Raw genomic sequence first — 18,129 nt, forward strand, 5'->3', positions numbered from 1 at the left:
CCTATAATTCCTATACTAGGTATATACCCAGAAGACCAAAAATAACATTATAACAAAGATAATTGTACCAGAATGTTTATTGCAGCCCAATTCATAATTGCTATGTCATGGAAAAAGCCCAATGCCCATCGATCCACAAATGGATTAATAAATTGTGGTATATGTACACCATGGAATATTATGAAGACTTAAAGAAAGATGGAGACTTTACCTCTTTCATGTTTCATGGATGGAGCTGGAACATATTCTTCTTAGTAAAGTATCTCAAGAATGGAAGAAAAAGTATCCAATGTACTCAGCCCTACTATGAAACTAATTTATGGCTTTCATATGAAAGCTATAACCCAATTATAGCCTAAGAATATGGGGACGGGTGGGGTTGGGGGGAAGATGGGTGGGTGATTGGTGGGATCACACCTACGGTGCATCTTACAAGGGTACATATGAAACTCACTGGATGTAGAGTATAAATGTCTCAACACAATAACTGAGAAAATGCCAGGAAGGCTATGTTAACCGTACGATGAAAATACGTCAAATGGTATATAAAACCAGTGTATGGTGCCCCATGATTGCATTAATGTACACAGCTATGATTTAATAATAAATAAATTTTTTAAAAAAAGAAAAATATAACCCCTTTGTGCCCCTAAAGGGTTAAATTCTACAGGTCCAATATAAGAATATACTAGGTTAAAAACTAAAATTTTTAAAATGAGCTAGGCTCAGTGGCTCACGCCTATAATCCTAGCACTCTAAAAGGCCAATGCTGGTGGATAGCTTTAGCTCATGAGTTCAAGACCAGACTGAGCAAGAGTGAGACCCCCGTCTCTACTAAAAATGAAAAACTGAGGCAAGAGGATTGCTTTGAGATCAAGAGTTTGAGGTTGCTATCAGCTATGACGCCACAGCTCTCTACCCAAGGCAACAAAGTGAGACTCTGTCTCATAAATAAATAAATATTTTTCTAAAAATGTTGTACTTATTAATTCATGTTGTACTTATTAATATAGTAGTAAATGCCAGAACAAATAACTGAAAAATAAAAAGTGATTGTTACTGAAGAGAGCTGGGGAAGACGAATGCTACTGTTAGTTATGAAATTTGTAGAACTCTTTGACTTTTTATACTATGTGTGTGTGTTATATGGACTTAAGGAAAAAGTTTCCCACCTCCTACCAAGTTCACTTAGAACACATTTGCAGATGGAAATAGCAGTGAACACTGAATTAATGCCTCATCCCAGGTGCTCCACCCTTCCCTGTGCTAATGCTTATTAATGTGTGGTGAACATTCCTCATTCTTCTTTGAATTGATGATCTATTTAACCACACAGGTTGCAATACTAACAAAGCTAATAATATTACCTTCCTCCATGAAAGACTATTTTCTATTAGAAGTCCAACTAGGAAAAAAAAAAAAAGAAGTCCAACTAGGATTTTTCCAGGATAATTCACCAATTTGGCTTTGCAACATTCCATGAGGACACCTGGCATTTAAAAAGAGGTGCAAAACTGCTGGGCTGCCCAGAGTTAGCATTTATTATTTAGGAGATACATACATCTATATTCTGTGGGATGTCAGGCTCTAATTTACAGCTTTAGGAAGACATTAAACACGTAAATAGACATAAGGAGTATAGGAGTTAGATCAAGAATGAAAATACAGGTTTAGGGGCCAACCCGGTAGTTGAAGCCACAGATGTGGATAGAGATTCTCAAGATGGAGAAAGGGTTTATATTTTAAGAAAAAACTTTGTCCCATAGGTCAGTATCTTTCAAATGTTTTTTCATGGCAGAATACTTTTTCCTTAAATAAAATATTGCATAATATAAAATATACAAAACTTGTAAAAGCAGGAATAGTCTGTTTAAAGCAAGGTCCAGGGGTCCCATTCAAACCACTAACACCAACAGACCCCATAGGGCAGGTGGTTAGATGTGGGGGCTGCCCTTTACTTCTCAATCTCTAGTTGTATCTCAAGAATTGGATTGACCTTCCATGCCTCAACTTCCCTCTCACATTCTTTTAGCTCTAAATCCTAGAAATACTTCTCTAATTTGATCTTTCATAGTACTATTTCAGTCTGTAACTAGATCTCCGATTACATTGTTTTGATCTCTCTCTAGATATATACACACATACAAACATCTAGCATTATTTTTAATTTCGTATTTTTAAATTTTATTTCTAATTTCAAAGAATTCTCTGATTGCTTCTTTTGAACGGTGCTCTGTTTTTATTTTATTATCTTCTGGGTTTTCTCAAAGATAACTAATTAGTATATATTTTATGTGCTCTTCTGTTCAATGTTTCATCTGAATCAGTTGTCTGTTCATCTTGGCTCTTCTTTTCACTGCTATTGGTTTTCTTAAGTGTCTGGTAATCCTGGGCTATCTATTCATATTTATAAATGAAAGTTTAAGTTGATGAATACATGTAGTTGGCCCAGGTTTTCTCTATAAGGTATATAGTTCTCTATCTGGACAGAAGGGCTGATTTCTGATATATATATGTTAGTGGCAATGCCCACAATAAGATATGCGGGCCCAGAGAGCCAAGCTGAGGGCACCACATCTGGCAAAAGAAGAAAGGCTTTACTCTGGTGGTAAAGTACTTTAACATATGTCCCCCCTGAGCAAGACTGCCATTCCCTTTTGTTTTTCTCCTATCTACATACATAATACAGGGAAGTCAAGTCAGGTTCTGCTCTTTCCTCATGCCATGACAGCCACACTAGAAGACTTTCCCATATAGGTGGTTTACCTTATGTATGTATGGCTTTCGAATTTCAGAGAAGGAAAAATACAGCCAGTGTTGCTACACTGTGTGTGTATGTGTGTCTACACATGCATAAGTAAATATTCTGAGAAGAGAAGAAATGGGAAAGAAGATATACCAGCCCTTCTATTTAAAGCATGGGCCATTAAATAATACCTCCCTAACCAAGAATATGCACAGTTGTTTTCCCTCATTTACCATTACAGACAGGTGCTCACTGTCCACCCTTCTGCTTCTGCCTCTCAGAAAGTTCTTATAATTTCTGATGATAACATTTGTTGTTGTCCAAAAATATTGTTTATCTTTTCATTATTCTTCCATTTTAAAAGATTCAGATAAAAGAGAGAAGGGATTTAGAAAGGGAAAAATCCAAGAATATTTGTAAATTAAAAGGAAAAATACAGTGGAGTAACAAAGGTAAAGGATATAGAGTAAAATTCAAACCTCTTGCCAAATTCATCAAACCTCTCCAAATTCATCAAACCTCTCCAAATTCATCCTTTACCGTTTCCTAATTGGCTCACTACCCTCCAGAAATACGGGCTTTTCTTCCTAGTCCTCCAAAAATATCAAGCTCATTCCTGCTTCAGAGCCTTTGTATATGCTGTGCTTTTATATGGGAAATCTCTTCCCTGTGGTCTTCACATGGCTGGCTGCTACTCATGATTAGATCTCTGTGCAAATTTCATTTCTTCCTGAAAGTCTTCTGCAATGGCCCTTATATAAAATACAGAACCTCCACAGTTGACCACTTCTCTACATTGGCTACCTCCTAATTTTCATAGACCAGATAAGCACCACACGTACCTATCAGTATAGTGGTCAACTTATGATGACCACCTCTATATGTGGACCAGTTTTTTAATAAGTCCTTTGAGTGGTTGGCTTACAAAAGTTCTACTGTACTTCCGTCCCAGCTTTTGTCATATCAGTCTGTTTTGTTTTAACTTTATTGTGCTTCTCCTATTCTTAGATTATCTTAAATATTCTTTGCTTACTTACCCGAGTAACTGGATTAGAATGCCATATAAATCTGCTATAAGCCTGCTCACTAATATTCTCAGTGTAACATAATAACTATACAATAAATATTTAATGAATGAAGATTTGGGGAGAGAAGACATAGCAAATGTAACAAGGTCTCAGAAAAACCAAGACAGTATAGCATTAACATCAAAGTCAGAGTACTAGCCTAAGAAAAGAAGTAATATTTATTTTTAAAATTGAAAGGATAAAAATTATGTTTTAAGAATGAAAGAAAGATAAAAATGATGTTTTCATGTGTTGGAGGATAATTCTTTATAGGTCTCTCACATTTCTGCAAGCAAGGCACTGCTTTGTTCTAGAGTTCTAGACTATATTTTCAAGGTTAACAAATAACTAGAAAATACAGATTATTTATCTTATGAAGCAGAGGGCAACCATGCTTACTATCCAGTATAATTTGTTGCAACAGACCAAATGGCAGGGATAATTACCACCCATTATAAAAGATTTCAGTTCCTAAACCCATTGTTTATGCACATCATCTGGACCTCTTCATGTCATCCTAAGGGAACTAACATTCAGAAAATCAACACAAAGGTGCTGATATTTCAGCTACTCTTTTGCTGTAATAAACTGTCCTTCATCTCTGACAAGTTTTCTACCAGTAACAGTGAAATTATTCCAGGCTAACTTGTTAGTCTGGAAACAGGGTAGTCTCAGATTCTTCATGTAAGATGAAGAGGGAAAACATGAGCTAGTGCTTAAATGACTTTTTTTCTAATGAAGAATGAAGAGAGATCTTCTGCTGAGTGAGATAAGGAGAAAAGTGGGAGGCTTAACATGAGCAGTTTTGGAAATAGTCATGGTGAGAAAAAGGCAGGAAAACAAACTAGAAATGAATACCCCATCTTCACCCTGTACCTTCTACCAACTGAAAAATTCTGTTGATTTCAGTCTGATTGATGTTAATTTTCTGCCCTCTTCAGCTCTATAGTTTCATTTGGGTCAAGCACTGTGCTTCTTTCCTAGGCTGTTTCAATTATCTATCAAAGGAACCTATCTCTGCCCCAACCCATTTCTGACAGATTAAACTCACCTAAGAATAAGTATCGTATTTTATCATTAAAATCCTGCTATGGTTTCCTACTGCCAAGAGAAGAGAGCTTTAGCATTGCAATCAAAGTTTTCATAATCATTTCTCTCTATTCCCTTTCTCATCCTAACTCCAACGCAAACCCTACAGCTGTCACTAGGTGATGTACAACTTGTTACCTCTATAACCTTTTATTCTAATATACCTACCTTTCACTATACTGTCCCTTTCACCTGGAATATATATTCCATCACTCAATACATTCTTTCAGGTGCTTTCTTTTCAGATGCCACCCTCTTCTGTGAAGAATTTCTCTTCACTAGTCAGATAGAATTTTTATTATTTATTTATTTATTTATTTTTTTTTTTTTTTTTGAGACAGAGTCTTATCATGTTGCCCTCGGTGAGTGCCGTAACGTCGCAGTTCACAGCAACCTCAAACTTGGGCTCAAGCAATTCTCTTGCCTCAGCCTCCCAAATAGCTGAGACTACAGTTGCCCGCCACAACACCCAGCTATTTTTTGTTACAGTTGTCATCATTGGTTTAGCTGGCCACCCTCAGCGTACATGGCTGGTGCCATAATCACTGTGCTACTGGCACCAAGCCAAGAATTTTTTTTTTTTCCACTAAAAAAAAATACATTTTATATGTATTTCCCACATGATGTACATTTTCTACTCTACTTCTATTTCTACCCTAACTGCCTGATACCTTTGACTCACTCTCATCCTTTGGTTTTAGTGACACTGCACTCTTCCTCATTTTCCCCCTACCTCTCTCCAGCTGTTACTTCTTAATATTTTTCACTGGTACTTCTTCCTCTGTCCATCTCTTAAATGTTGGGTTCCTTGGGGTCCTGTCTAGGATCCTTCTATCATCTCTTCCCTTCTTCTCTCCTAAACATCTCATTCACTCCAATTACCACCTATATGCTGATGCCTCCTAGTCACCACTCCTTATCTCTTTCCTGAGGATATGGGTTATGTGCCAACTGCCTACTGTCCATCTTCACATAATGTTCCGTATTAACTTCAAGTTTGCCTCAGCCTCCCAAATAGGTGGGACTGAAGGAGCATGTCACCACACTCAGCTAAATTCAGTATTTCTGAAACTGAATTCACATTTTTTGCTTCAGACTGCTTCTATGGTCCTAACCACATTGAATGGAAGCACTATCCACCTAGTTACCTAAGCAAAAAACTTGAGAGTGACTTTCCTTTCTATTTCTTTCACAAACTTCTACATTTAATAAATCACCAGTGCTGCTCCTATTACTAAATATTCACAAATTCATCTAGTTTTTTCCATCCCTACTGCTATCAGCATAGTTTATGACTCCAATACCTCTCACCTCAGAATGACCTCACTTTGTATCCCTGCCTCTAATCTGACTCCTTCCAGTCACTCTCCACATTACCACCAGGGTGATTGTTTCAAATAACAATGGACTTTTTGTGACTTCTCTCTGCAAAGCCTTAATGACTACCCGTTGTACCTAGCATGAAATTCCAAAGATACACAAGACCATGCATGAAATGGTCCTTACTCACAACTCCAGCCTTGCCTCTGAATACTGAAGTCTTAAAGTCCTATGGGTCATGCCATGCTCCCTAGTCTCTTTGTCTTTTCAATATTATATCATCTGAAATACACTTAACCTATCCCTACTTCATTTTCTTTCCAACACTTCACCTGGCTACCCCTTATACATGCCAAACCTTGGGTCCAAAACTTTCTCTAGGGAGTTTTCCCCAGCATGAGGTTGTGCTTTGCTCAATGATATTGACAGTACCCATCAATTTATATACTTAAGATTTTAATTACCTCCTTACTTATCTGTCTCCTCCACAAGACTCTAAGCTATGTGTGGCATGATAAGTAACTCACTATTTTGTACCAAGGTTCTTTTTTTTTCCTTTCCGGTACTGAGGTTCTTGAACACAGCAGATGTTCTATAAATAACTGTTGTCAGATGAATGAATAAATGAACAAATGAATGAATGAATATCTTATCTCTGCCAGACAAGAATATAAGTCTTCAATGGCAAAATAGGAATCTGATAAATTTGCAATCACCATATATATACTAAAAAATGAAAGGTTTTGAGGTTTTTTTTTTTTTTTTTTAAATTTCAGATAGGCAAAGCAAGGCTGAAATTTCAAAGAATATGGGGGGAGGAGCAAGATGGCGACCAAGTAACAGCTTCCTTGCAACTGGGCACAGTGAGACTGGGGAGAGAAGACTTCAGGCATCTCTGACTGCTGGGATCTGCCCAGAAACATGCCTTTGGGGACACAGTGAGTCAGCAGGAGACTTCTAGACCCCATTGAGGAGGGCAAAAGCACTGCAGAACTGCCAACTGGTTGCGTGTGTTCGTTTGGTCCAATCCCGCCAGCAGCTGTAAGTACAGCAGCAGTAAGATTGCAACTGGAAAGGCCTTCCCTATGACCTGTTTTGTTTTTTTAGACTTCGGGACTCAGTTGAACTACCTTGGGAGAACATGGGCGAGAGTACAGAGGACTTTAAGCACTATCTAGAGCTCCAGACTGAGCCACTGAGCCAGACAGAGCTAATAGTGTTTGGCTCTGGGCCGTGTGGAGCCACTGTGGGAGAACTGCCCCTGCAAGCTCTGCCCTCAGGGTCTCAGAGCGAGGTTTGGGGGCAGACCCTGGGCAAGTAATCTAGTGACTATGCAGCCTAAAGGCAAGGACTGAGATGCCTTACTGCCTCGGCCCTCAGGGGCATAGAGTGAGAACAGTTTTGGCACACTGGGTAAGCGGGCAGCCACTTCAGGAGTGATCCCAGCAACAAGTGCTTTCCTGGGAAAGATTCTGCTTAGCCAAGGTTGACAGTTTAAAATGCCCTTTAAGGGGGCTGAGGAGAGACTTAGGCGCTCCACCCTATGGAGTTTGAGAAATCAGCAGAGGCCTCCAGTCTCCATCTTGTATAGCTGTAACAGCACTGTGATTAACATCTCATACCCCAGAAGATCACCTGTTGCCCAGATAATATTCAGCAAGGTATATATACTGCTTTACTTTTGGTTTTGGTTTTTTCTATTGCTTTTTTTTAACTTTATTTTTTTTTAATTTCAACATTTTTCCTCTATTTTTTCTTTTTTTTATTTCTTTTCTTTCTTCATTTTTCTAGTTTAAATATAAATTTCCATAGTTGCCTTCTTTAAAAATTAGAACTTCATTTTTGCTAGTGTTTCTACCACTATTACTTGGTTTTTCACCGAAGTTTACCCTGTAACATTTTGTTTGCTTGTTTTTCCTTGATTTATACCATTTTTGTCTTTCCTCTCTACTTGGTGGAGGTAGAGCACTATGTCTGAACAGGCTGGCAAAAAGCTGCTGATCTCAAGGAAACCACCCAAACTGGCACCCCCTGAGGTTAAGGGTTTTAAAGGTTGGGTCAAAGTAATCTACTGTACACTTCTATCTCCCTCTTTCTGTGTCTCTCTTCTTTTTGTCAATATTTCCTTTTACTCACCCTCTCTCCCTTCTCTTTTCTCTTTTCTTTTTTATTTCTTTAAATCTTTCTTCCCTTCTTGCTCTTCAATCTTCTCATCCTTCTGGTCCTGTACCAAAAGGACTCATCAAACCTTAGGCCAAAGGCATGGTAACATAAAGAGCAAGAGGAAGTGAAAGGAAAATTAGGGCAAGGAAAAAAATAAAAGCAAACACTCATGAGGAAGAATCAGCAGAAAAATCCTGGCAACAAGAAAAACCAATCCAGAGCAACCCCAGCAAGGGAACATGAAGTAGCTACTGCAGAGGATTCCACCTATAAAGAAATGATAGAAATGACAAAAAGAGAATTTAAAATACAAATGATAAAAACAAAAAGGAAATTGCTGAAAAAGTCAAAAACAACCAAAAAGCAATGAACAAAATTCCTGAAAAAGAAGAAAATAACCAAAAGGAAATCCAAAAATAGAATCAAGTAGGAGATGAAGAATAATGAAAAGATATAACAGAATTGAAGGAATTGAAGCAGTCAATTAGGGAACTTAAAGCTGCAATAGAAGTATCAACAACAGGTTAGATCATGCAGAAGAAAGTATCTCAGAGGTAGAGGACAAAGCTCGAGATAAATCAGATAGCTAAAGAGGCAGAAAAGAAGAGAGAGAAAGCAGAACATTCACTGACAGAATTATGGGACTTTATGAAGCATTTCAAAATATGAGTTATAGGTATCCCAGAAGGGGAAGAAGAATGCCCCAGGCCAATGGAAGCCATACTAGACAATATTATAAATGAAAATTTCCCAAATATCACCAAAGAATCTAACACACTCCTTTCAGAGGGATATCGGACCCCAGGTCACCTCAACTTAAATAAAGCTTCTCCAAGACACATTATGATGAGCCTGTCCAAAGTCAACACAAAAGAAAAGATTTTGCAAGCTGCCAGGAGTAAGTGCCAGTTGACCTATAGGGGCAAATCCATCAGGGTGACTGCAGACTTCTCTAATGAAACTTTTCAAGCAAGACGACAATGGTCATCTACCTTTAATCTACTTAAACAAAACAATTTTCAGCCTAGAATTTGATATCCCACTAAGCTAAGCTTAAAAATTGACAGAGAAATCAAATCATTTACTGATATGCAAACATTAAGGAAATGTGCCACAACAAGACCAGCTCTACAGGAAATACTTGAACCTATTTTACACCCTGACCATCACATTGGACCACCAGTCAAGTAAGCACCTAGAAATTAAAGGATAGAACCTACCTTCCACAATGACGCAAAAAACAAAGTAAGCAATGGACTTTCACAAAATAAGATGAATAGAATGCTACCAGAGCCACGCATTTATCCTGGGTCAGTACCCAATTGCTGTTCGATGAGTCCAAAGGACACAGTAGGAATTGGTCATTGGCTCGCCAGACCTGGCTGTAACAAATTAGGCTGAATTGTGGTTATATAGACCAGTGGTGGAGCATGTGTGTGTGCGGACACAGTTGCGTGAGGGATTTCTGCCATTCTCACTGCAGTGGAGCAAAGCTTGTTCTTCTCCCGCTCTGTCGTGCAGGTTGAATTGACCAAAGCAATGGTGATGGAGAAGCCTAGTCCCCTGCTGGTCGGGCAGGAGTTTGTGAGACAGTATTATACACTGCTGAACCAGGGCCTAGACATGCTACCTAGATTTTACGGAAATAACTCTTCCTATGTTCATGGGGGATTGGATTCAAATGGAAAGCCAGCAGATGCAGTCTATGGGCAGAAAGAAATCCATAGGAAAGTGACGTCACAAAACTATACCAACTGCCACACCAAGATTTGACATGTTGATGCTCATGCCACTTTGAGTGATGGTGTGGTAGTCCAAGTGATGGGGCTTCTCTCTAATAGCAACCAGGCTTTGAGGTGATTCATGCAGACATTTGTCCTTGCTCCTGAGGGCTCTGTTGCAAATAAGTTCTATGTTCACAATGATATCTTCAGATACCAAGATGACGTCTTCGGTGGCTTTGTCACTGAGCCTCAGGAGGAATCTAAAGAAGAAGTAGAGGAACCTGAAGAAAGACAGCAGACACCTGAGGTGGTTCCTGATGATTCTGGAACTTTCTACAATCAGACTGTTGTCAGTAATGACATGGAAGAACATTTGGAGGAGCCAGTTGTTGAACCAGAACCTGATCCTGAACCAGAACCAGAGCAAGAACCTGTATCTGAAATCCAAGAGGAAAAGTCTGAGCCAGTGTTAGAAGAAACTGCTCCTGAGGATATGCAGAAGAGTTCTCTAGCACCTGTAGACATAGCTCAGACAGTCCAGGAAGACTTGAGGACCTTTTCTTGGGCGTCTGTGACTAGTAAGAACCTTCCACCTAGTGGAGCTGTTCCAGTTACTGGAATACCATCTCATGTTGTTAAAGTACCAGCTTCACAGCCTCATCCAGAGTCTAAGCCGAAACTCAGATTCCACCAGAGACCTCAAAGGGATCAAAGAGTGTGAGAACAGCCAATAAATATTCCTCCCCAGAGAGGCCCCAGACCAATTTGTGAGGCTGGTGAGCAAGGTGATATTGAACCCAAAGAATTATGAGACACCCTGACAGTCATCAACTCCTCATTAGCAATCTGCCTCATGAGGTAGACAAATCAGAGCTTAAAGATTTCTTTCAAAATTATGGGAATGTGATGGAGCTGCGCATCAACAGTGGCGGGAAATTACCCAATTTTGGTTTTGTTGTGTTTGATGATTCTGAGCCTGTTCAGAAGATCCTTAGCAACAGGCTCATCATGTTCAGAGGTGAGGTCCGCCTGAATGTGGAAGAGAAGAAGACTCGAGCTGCCAGGGAAGGGGACTGTCAAGATAACTGCCTTCAGGGACCTGGAGGACCTCGAGGTGGGCTGGGTGGTGGAATGAGAGGCCCTCCCCGTGGAGGCATGGTGCAGGAACCAGGATTTGGAGTGGGAAGGGGGATTGTTCTTCACTGATCTTCACACAGCTGTTCACACCCTAACTCCCGCAGAATGGTGAATTTTTTCAATCAGCCTTTGCGATCTTGGGAGTATGATCCTAGTCTGTTATAAACTGCTTATGTCTGTACCATTTTACTTCCTGTGTTAATGGTGTGTGCTCCTTCTCCATCCCTTCCCTCTCCTGACCATGAGTCCACTTTCAATTTTGTGGAATGGTATTATAGGAGTAACGAATTTTTAAAGAAGAAAAACAGACTGAATTTCTTTGCTTTGCATACACAGACCGGATTGTTTTTTAACAGCCATTTCCCCAAAGGAATGTGTCTCGCTTATATTACTGCCATTTGGTGTTTCATTCATTGGAATATTTCTTACTTATTTTCTACATGTTTCCTGCGAGAAATACAGGATTTGATAAACATTTTAAAGGCAAGAAAAGCCCAAATTGTTTCTTCTACTATGAGAGTCATAACTACCTTCTGGTGTGGAGAAACTGCCATTGGAAAATTTGACAATTTTGATTCTCACTAGTATGGTTAAAAACCAAATAAAAGGTGTTAATAGAGCTTTTTCTTTTGATACTTCATCACAAAACAATTCTCAAACCTGTATTTACCATTAAAATTTAAATTGTGAGATAGGTTTTAAATGTCTAGACTGCAACTGATATACTTTGCTTGAACTGTTAGATTTTTTTGAAGTAGAGTTTTTTCATGTTAAATTTGTATTTATTTAAAAAAAAAGAAAAGAATGCTATCACACTTATCAACTATCTCAATAAATGTAAATGGCTTGAATTCCCTCACTGAAGCGGCACAGACTGGCTGACTGGATTAAAAAACACAAGCCATCCATCTCCTATATGCAGGAAACACACCTAGCCTCAAAGGACAAATTAAAACTCAGAGTTAAGTGTTGGAAGACAATTTTCAGGCAAATGAAATTCAGAAGAAAAGAGGGGTTGCAATCTTATTTTCAGATACAAGTGTATTTAAAGGAACTAAAGTCAAAAAGTAAAGATGGTCACTTCATATTGGTCAAGGGAAAAATACAACAAGAAGACGTTCCAATTCTAAATATCTATGGACCCAACTTAAATGCTCCCAGATTCTTGAAACAGACCTTATTCATTGTCTGAGCAATATGATATTCCCTAACACCACAATAACAGGGGAATTTAACACTTCTCTTACAGAGCTGGACAGATCCTATAAACAGAAATAAAACAAAGATAATAAGGGACTTAAATGAGACTCTAGAACAACTGGCTTGATAGAAATATATAGAACATTCCATCCCAAAGCTAAAGAATACACATTATTCTCATTGGCCCATGGAAGAGTCTCCAAAATTGATCATATTCTAGGACACAAAACAAACCTCAACAGAATCTAAAGAATAGAAATGTTACCTTGTATATTCTCAGACCACAAGGAATTAAAGGTGGAACTCAACAAGAACAAAAACATTCAAGCCCACACAAAGGCATGCAAATTAAATACCATATGCTGAATGAAACTTGGGTGCAGAAAGAAATAAAACAGGAAATCAGTAACTTCCTTGAGCATAACAACAATGAAGCTACGAGAACCTGAGGGATACAGCAAATGGAGTCCTAAGAAGAAAATTTATCACTTTAGATGCCTAATTTCAAAAAACAGAAAGAGAGCACATCAATAAACTTATAAGCCATCTTATGGAATTGGAAAAAGAAGACCAATCTAAGTCTAAACCTAGCAAAAGAAAAGAAATATCCAAAATTAAATCACAAATTATGGAAATTGAAAACAAAAGAATCATTCAGAAAATAAATGAAACAAGGAGTTGGTTTTCTGAAAAAATAAATAAAATAGATAAAACTTTGGCCAGATTAACTAGAAAGACAAAAGTAAAATCTCTAGCAACCACAATCAGAAATGATAAAGGGGGAAATAACAACTGATGCCACAGAGATAAAAGAGATAATCTCTGAATACAAGAAACACTATGCCAAGAAATTTGACAACGTGAAAGAAATAGATCAGTATTTGGAATCACACCCTCTCCTTAGAGTTAGCCAGGAAGAAATAGAGCTCCTGAACAGACCAACTTCAAGCACTGACATCAAAGAAACAAAAAATCTTCCAACAAAAAAATGCCCTGGTCCAGATGGCTTCAGACCAGAATTCTATCAAACCTTCAAAGAAGAGCTTATTCCTGTACTGCAGAAATTATTCCAAAAAATTGAGGAGAAAGGAATCTTCCCCAACACGTTCTACAAAGCAAACATCACTCTGATACCAAAACAAGGAAAAGACCAAACTAAAAAGGAGAACTTCAGACCAATATCACTCATGAATATAGATACAAAAATTTTCAGCAAAATCCTGGCCAACAGATTACAGTTTATCATCAAAAAAGTCATATATCTACAAAATGCAGAATACAAATGCTTATACACAGTAACTAAGAAATGCCATGAAGGTAGCTACATTGAACAGTTTGATGTGAATATTTCAGATTGTATATGAAACCCGCACATTGTACCCCTTGATTGCACTAATGTACACACCTATGATTTAACAATAAAAATAAATTAAAAAATAAATACATAAATAATTGGAAAAAAGAAAAAGTCATACATCATAATCAAGTAGGTTTCATCCCAGGGATGCAAGGCTGGTTTAACATATGCAAATCCATAAACGTTATTCACCGTATCAACAGAAGCAAAAAAAAAAGACAATATGATCCTCTCAATAGATGCAGAAAAAGCATTCGATAGAAACTGGCATCCTTTTCTAATTAGAACACTGAAGAGTACAGGCATAGGGGGCACAGTTATTAAACTAATTGAAGCTATCTATAACAAACCCACAGCTAATATTTTACTGAACGGAGTAAAACTGAAAGCTTTTCCACTTAGAACTGGAACCAGATAAGGTTGTCCTCTATCACCATTACTATTCAACATAGTGCTGAAAGTTCTAGCCAATACAATTAGGCAAGACAAGGAAATAAAGGGCATCAAAATGGGAGCAGAGGAGGTCAAACTCTCCCTCTTTGCTGATGATATGATTGTATAATTAGAGAACCCCAAAGACACAGGAACAAGACTCCTGGAAGTCATCAAAAAATACAGTAATGGGGGGGCGGAGACAAGATGGCAGACTGAAGCCAGCTTTCAACAGAGGCTCCTGTCCAGAAGGAGAGTTAAAGGACAGAAATGTAGCAAATAACACGGTGGATTAGAGCCTCGCCAAGAGAGAAGGATGAAGAACACATCAACCCTGCTGAGGCAAGCTGCAACACGAAGGATACAAACAAAAGGTGCAAAATCCATCACCAAGTGGATAGAAGTCCCCTCCCTCATGAGAACGGCTCAGAGTACCCCATAAACAAATGAGCAGAGTTTAAAAGTTCTCCCATTATACTCCACAGAAGAGACCCTCTAAAAACTGGACCTACTTCCCCTACTAATGTGCCAGGGTGCTCTCCTGCCAGGCACAAAACTGTGTAAAACTGTACATATTCTCTACCTGCAATTCTGAGCTCCCAGCACTCCTCTCCACTCTCACTCTAAGGTCTGGAGGCCTGTCCCCCAGGAGTTCAGATTCTTGGGTGATTTCTCCAGGGGTGTGGACAGGGCCTGGACTGCAGATGGTCAGTGCTGATTCTGCGGCACAGGAGTGAGAAGAGGTTGGCTGAGAGGGAACCACACGGGAGCGGCGATGCTCCCAAGGTGCAGAGCAGCAGCCGTTTTTGGCAACAATAGGGCTCACCCCCAGATATACCGGAGTCACACCCCCGTCTCTCTGGGCAAACAGAGGAGGCCAGGCATCTTCTCAGGTGTCAACCACTGCAGAACAGATCTGAGATGGAAACACAGGACCCGTGAGTAAAGGGTTTGCCTGAGGCGGTACCGGCCTGGGTGGAGCGCAGGGACTAGAAAACGCACACGCAGAGCCAGGAGATTCCCAGGGTGGGACAGACCCAGAGGACGGCTTTACTGAGTCTAAGACGCACCCAGCCCCAGGCGATCATCAGTGTAAACAAAGGAGGGGAGGGCAGAGCCTGGACCTGACAGGTAACCGTACTGCGAATACAAACTACAGCAGCACAGACAGGGCCTGAGGCACAGGTTCTGGGAACTCAAAACAGCTTCTCTTCTGCAGGGGAATTTAGCAGGGACAGAAATAAATTCCTGCACAGTTGTTCTGTTCTGTCAATAATATCAATCAGGGGCAGGGCTGGAACTGAGTGAACAGCCCCAGCCTCCCATGGTTGTCAGTCCTCACCTCCCTCGGCCGGATAGAGGCAGAGAGCAGCAGCCTCGCTGAGGAGACATAGATTTCCTTGTGATTCAGGCAGGTACAAACCCGTGGAGTATCTGCTCATTGGAGGCAACTGGGTCACAGCCCTGCGGGGTTATCAGTGACTGGGTGTGACAGACATGCAGGGTGGGGTGTGACAGAGGTGCATCAACCTTCCCAGACTAATCTATTTGCTGAGTGGATCCTCCTGATCACACAGAACAGAGGAGCAAGTCACATTTGAGTTGTCAGCAGACCCCTGCAATCTAGTTTCCAGAGACCTTTTAAACTCTTCTACCTGAGACAGGTGCTGAATGACACAATTGATTTGGACCTTTTGAACTGAGCCAATCAAATTAGGACTATACAAGTGGTGTCCTAGGCGTGTGGTTATAGGAAGGTTTGATTTTCCTTTCCCAATTGTTGCCTGTGGGGGGCGGGGTGACTTAACTGGTGATATTTCTCCACAGATGAGACCAATCCAGAGTAACTGTTTCAGTAGGGTCAGACAGAGACCAGATGAAAACAAGACAGAGCCACTTAGCCCCACCACACCAAACAGGTCCCCAGTTTCTCAGGCCCTAGCACTGTACGGGTCCTCGGCAAAGCTCCAGGGGAAAAGTCAAACAGTATAAAATAATTCTGGGGCAGAATCAGCGGAAAAACTCTGGTAACATGAAAAACCAGAATAGATCAACCCCCACAAGAAAAAATATGGCACTTGTAACTGAAGATCCCATTCATAAACAGCTGGACAAGATGTTGGAAATCGAATTCAGAATTTGGATTGCAAACAAGATTAACAGAACGGAGGAAAATTTGGAATTAGAAATTTCAGGAGCAATTCGAAAGCTGGAATCAGAAATTCGAGGAGCAATTCAAAAGTTATCTCAAGAATTCAACGAATTTGAAGACAAATCTACCAAAGATTTTGACACATTGAAGCAAGAATTTGCAGTCCTCAAAGATCTCAAAAATACAGTAGAATCCCTCAGTAACAGAGCGTAGCAAGCAGAAGAAAGGATTTGTGACATTGAAGACAAAGCTTTTGAGTGCTCCCAAACTCTCAAAGAGGAAGAGAAATGGACAGCAAAAACGGAACATTCTCTCAGAGAGCTCTGGGATAATTCAAAGAAGGCTAATATCTACGTCATTGGAATGTCTGAAAGCAATACAAAGTGACTTCGCAAGGCACATAGCCCTTCTCCATGAAATTATGAAAGAGAATTTTCCAGACATGCCAAGAGATACTGAAATTCAGATAGCAGACAGTTTCAGAACCCCAGCACAACTAAACCCGAATAAGACATCCGCCAGGCACATCATAATTAACCTCACTAAAGTTATATAAAGGAGAAAATTCTGAAAGCAGCCAGACGTAAGAAAACCATTACCTAAAAAGGGAAGAACATTAGAATGACTGCAGATCTCTCTGCTGAAACTTTTCAAGCAAGAAGAGGGTGTTCAACGACTTTTAATCTTCTAAAACAAAATAACTTTCAACCCCAGATCCTGTATCCAGCTAAACTGAGTTTCATTTATGATGGAGAAATTAAATACTTTAATGACATTCATATGTTGAAGAAATGCGCCCTAACCAAATCAGCTTTTCAGGATATTCTCAGACCTATCCTCCATAATGACTAACCCAATCCTATACCACAAAAGTAAACTTACTCAGAAACTTTTGATCAAACTTCAACTTCCACAGTGGCAAAAGGATGAAAAATGTCCACTGGACATTCGAAAAACTCAACCTAAAATTTTACCACACTTATCAATAATTTCCATTAATGTGAACGGCTTAACCTGTCTTCTAAAGAGCAAAGGTTGGCTGACTGGATACAAAAACTCAGGCCAGATATTTGCTACATACAAGAATCACATCTTACCTTAAAAGATAAATATAGACTCAGGGTGAAAGGATGGTCGTCCAAATTTCAGGCAAATGGTAATCACAAAAAAGCAGGTGTTGCAATTCTATTTGCAGATACAATAGGCTTTAAACCAACAAAAGGAAGGAAGGATAAGAATGGTCACTTCATATTTGTTAAGGGTAATACTCAATATGATGAGATTTCAATTATTAATATTTATGCACCCAACCAGAATGCGCCTCAATTTATAAGAGAAACTCTAACAGATATGAGCTACTTCATTTCCTCCAGCTCCATATAGTCAGAGATTTCAACACTTCTTTGGCAGTGTTGGATAAATCCTCCAATAAGAAGCTGAGGAAAGAAATTTTAGATTTAAAATTAACCATCCAACATTTGGATTTAGCAGACATCTACAGACATTTCATGCCAACAAAACTGAATACACATACTTCTCATCAGCCCACGGAACATACTCCAAAATAGATCACATCTTAGGTCACAAGTCTAACCTCCGTAAATTAAAAGGAATAGAAATTCTTCCTTGCATCTTCCCGGACCACCATGGAATAAAAGTTGAACTCAGTAAGAACAAGTATCTGCATACTCATACAAAAACATGGGAGTTAAATAACCTTATGTTGAATGATACCTGCATCA

At 39.4% G+C, this 18,129-nt stretch overlaps 1 protein-coding gene and 1 pseudogene across 5 annotated transcripts in view; one reads left to right on the forward strand and one right to left on the reverse strand.

Moving 5' to 3' along the window:
- Nucleotides 1–18,129, reverse strand: part of WDPCP (WD repeat containing planar cell polarity effector) — a 495,763-nt gene that overhangs the window by 412,899 nt on the left and 64,735 nt on the right. The window lies entirely within an intron of this gene.
- Nucleotides 9,826–11,315, forward strand: LOC128584313 (ras GTPase-activating protein-binding protein 1-like; annotated as a pseudogene). Its single transcript, XR_008379674.1, has one exon. The product of XR_008379674.1 is annotated as a ras GTPase-activating protein-binding protein 1-like (transcript).

This window comes from Nycticebus coucang, chromosome 4 (genome assembly GCF_027406575.1).
Source record: "Nycticebus coucang isolate mNycCou1 chromosome 4, mNycCou1.pri, whole genome shotgun sequence".
Lineage (NCBI taxonomy): Eukaryota > Metazoa > Chordata > Mammalia > Primates > Lorisidae > Nycticebus > Nycticebus coucang.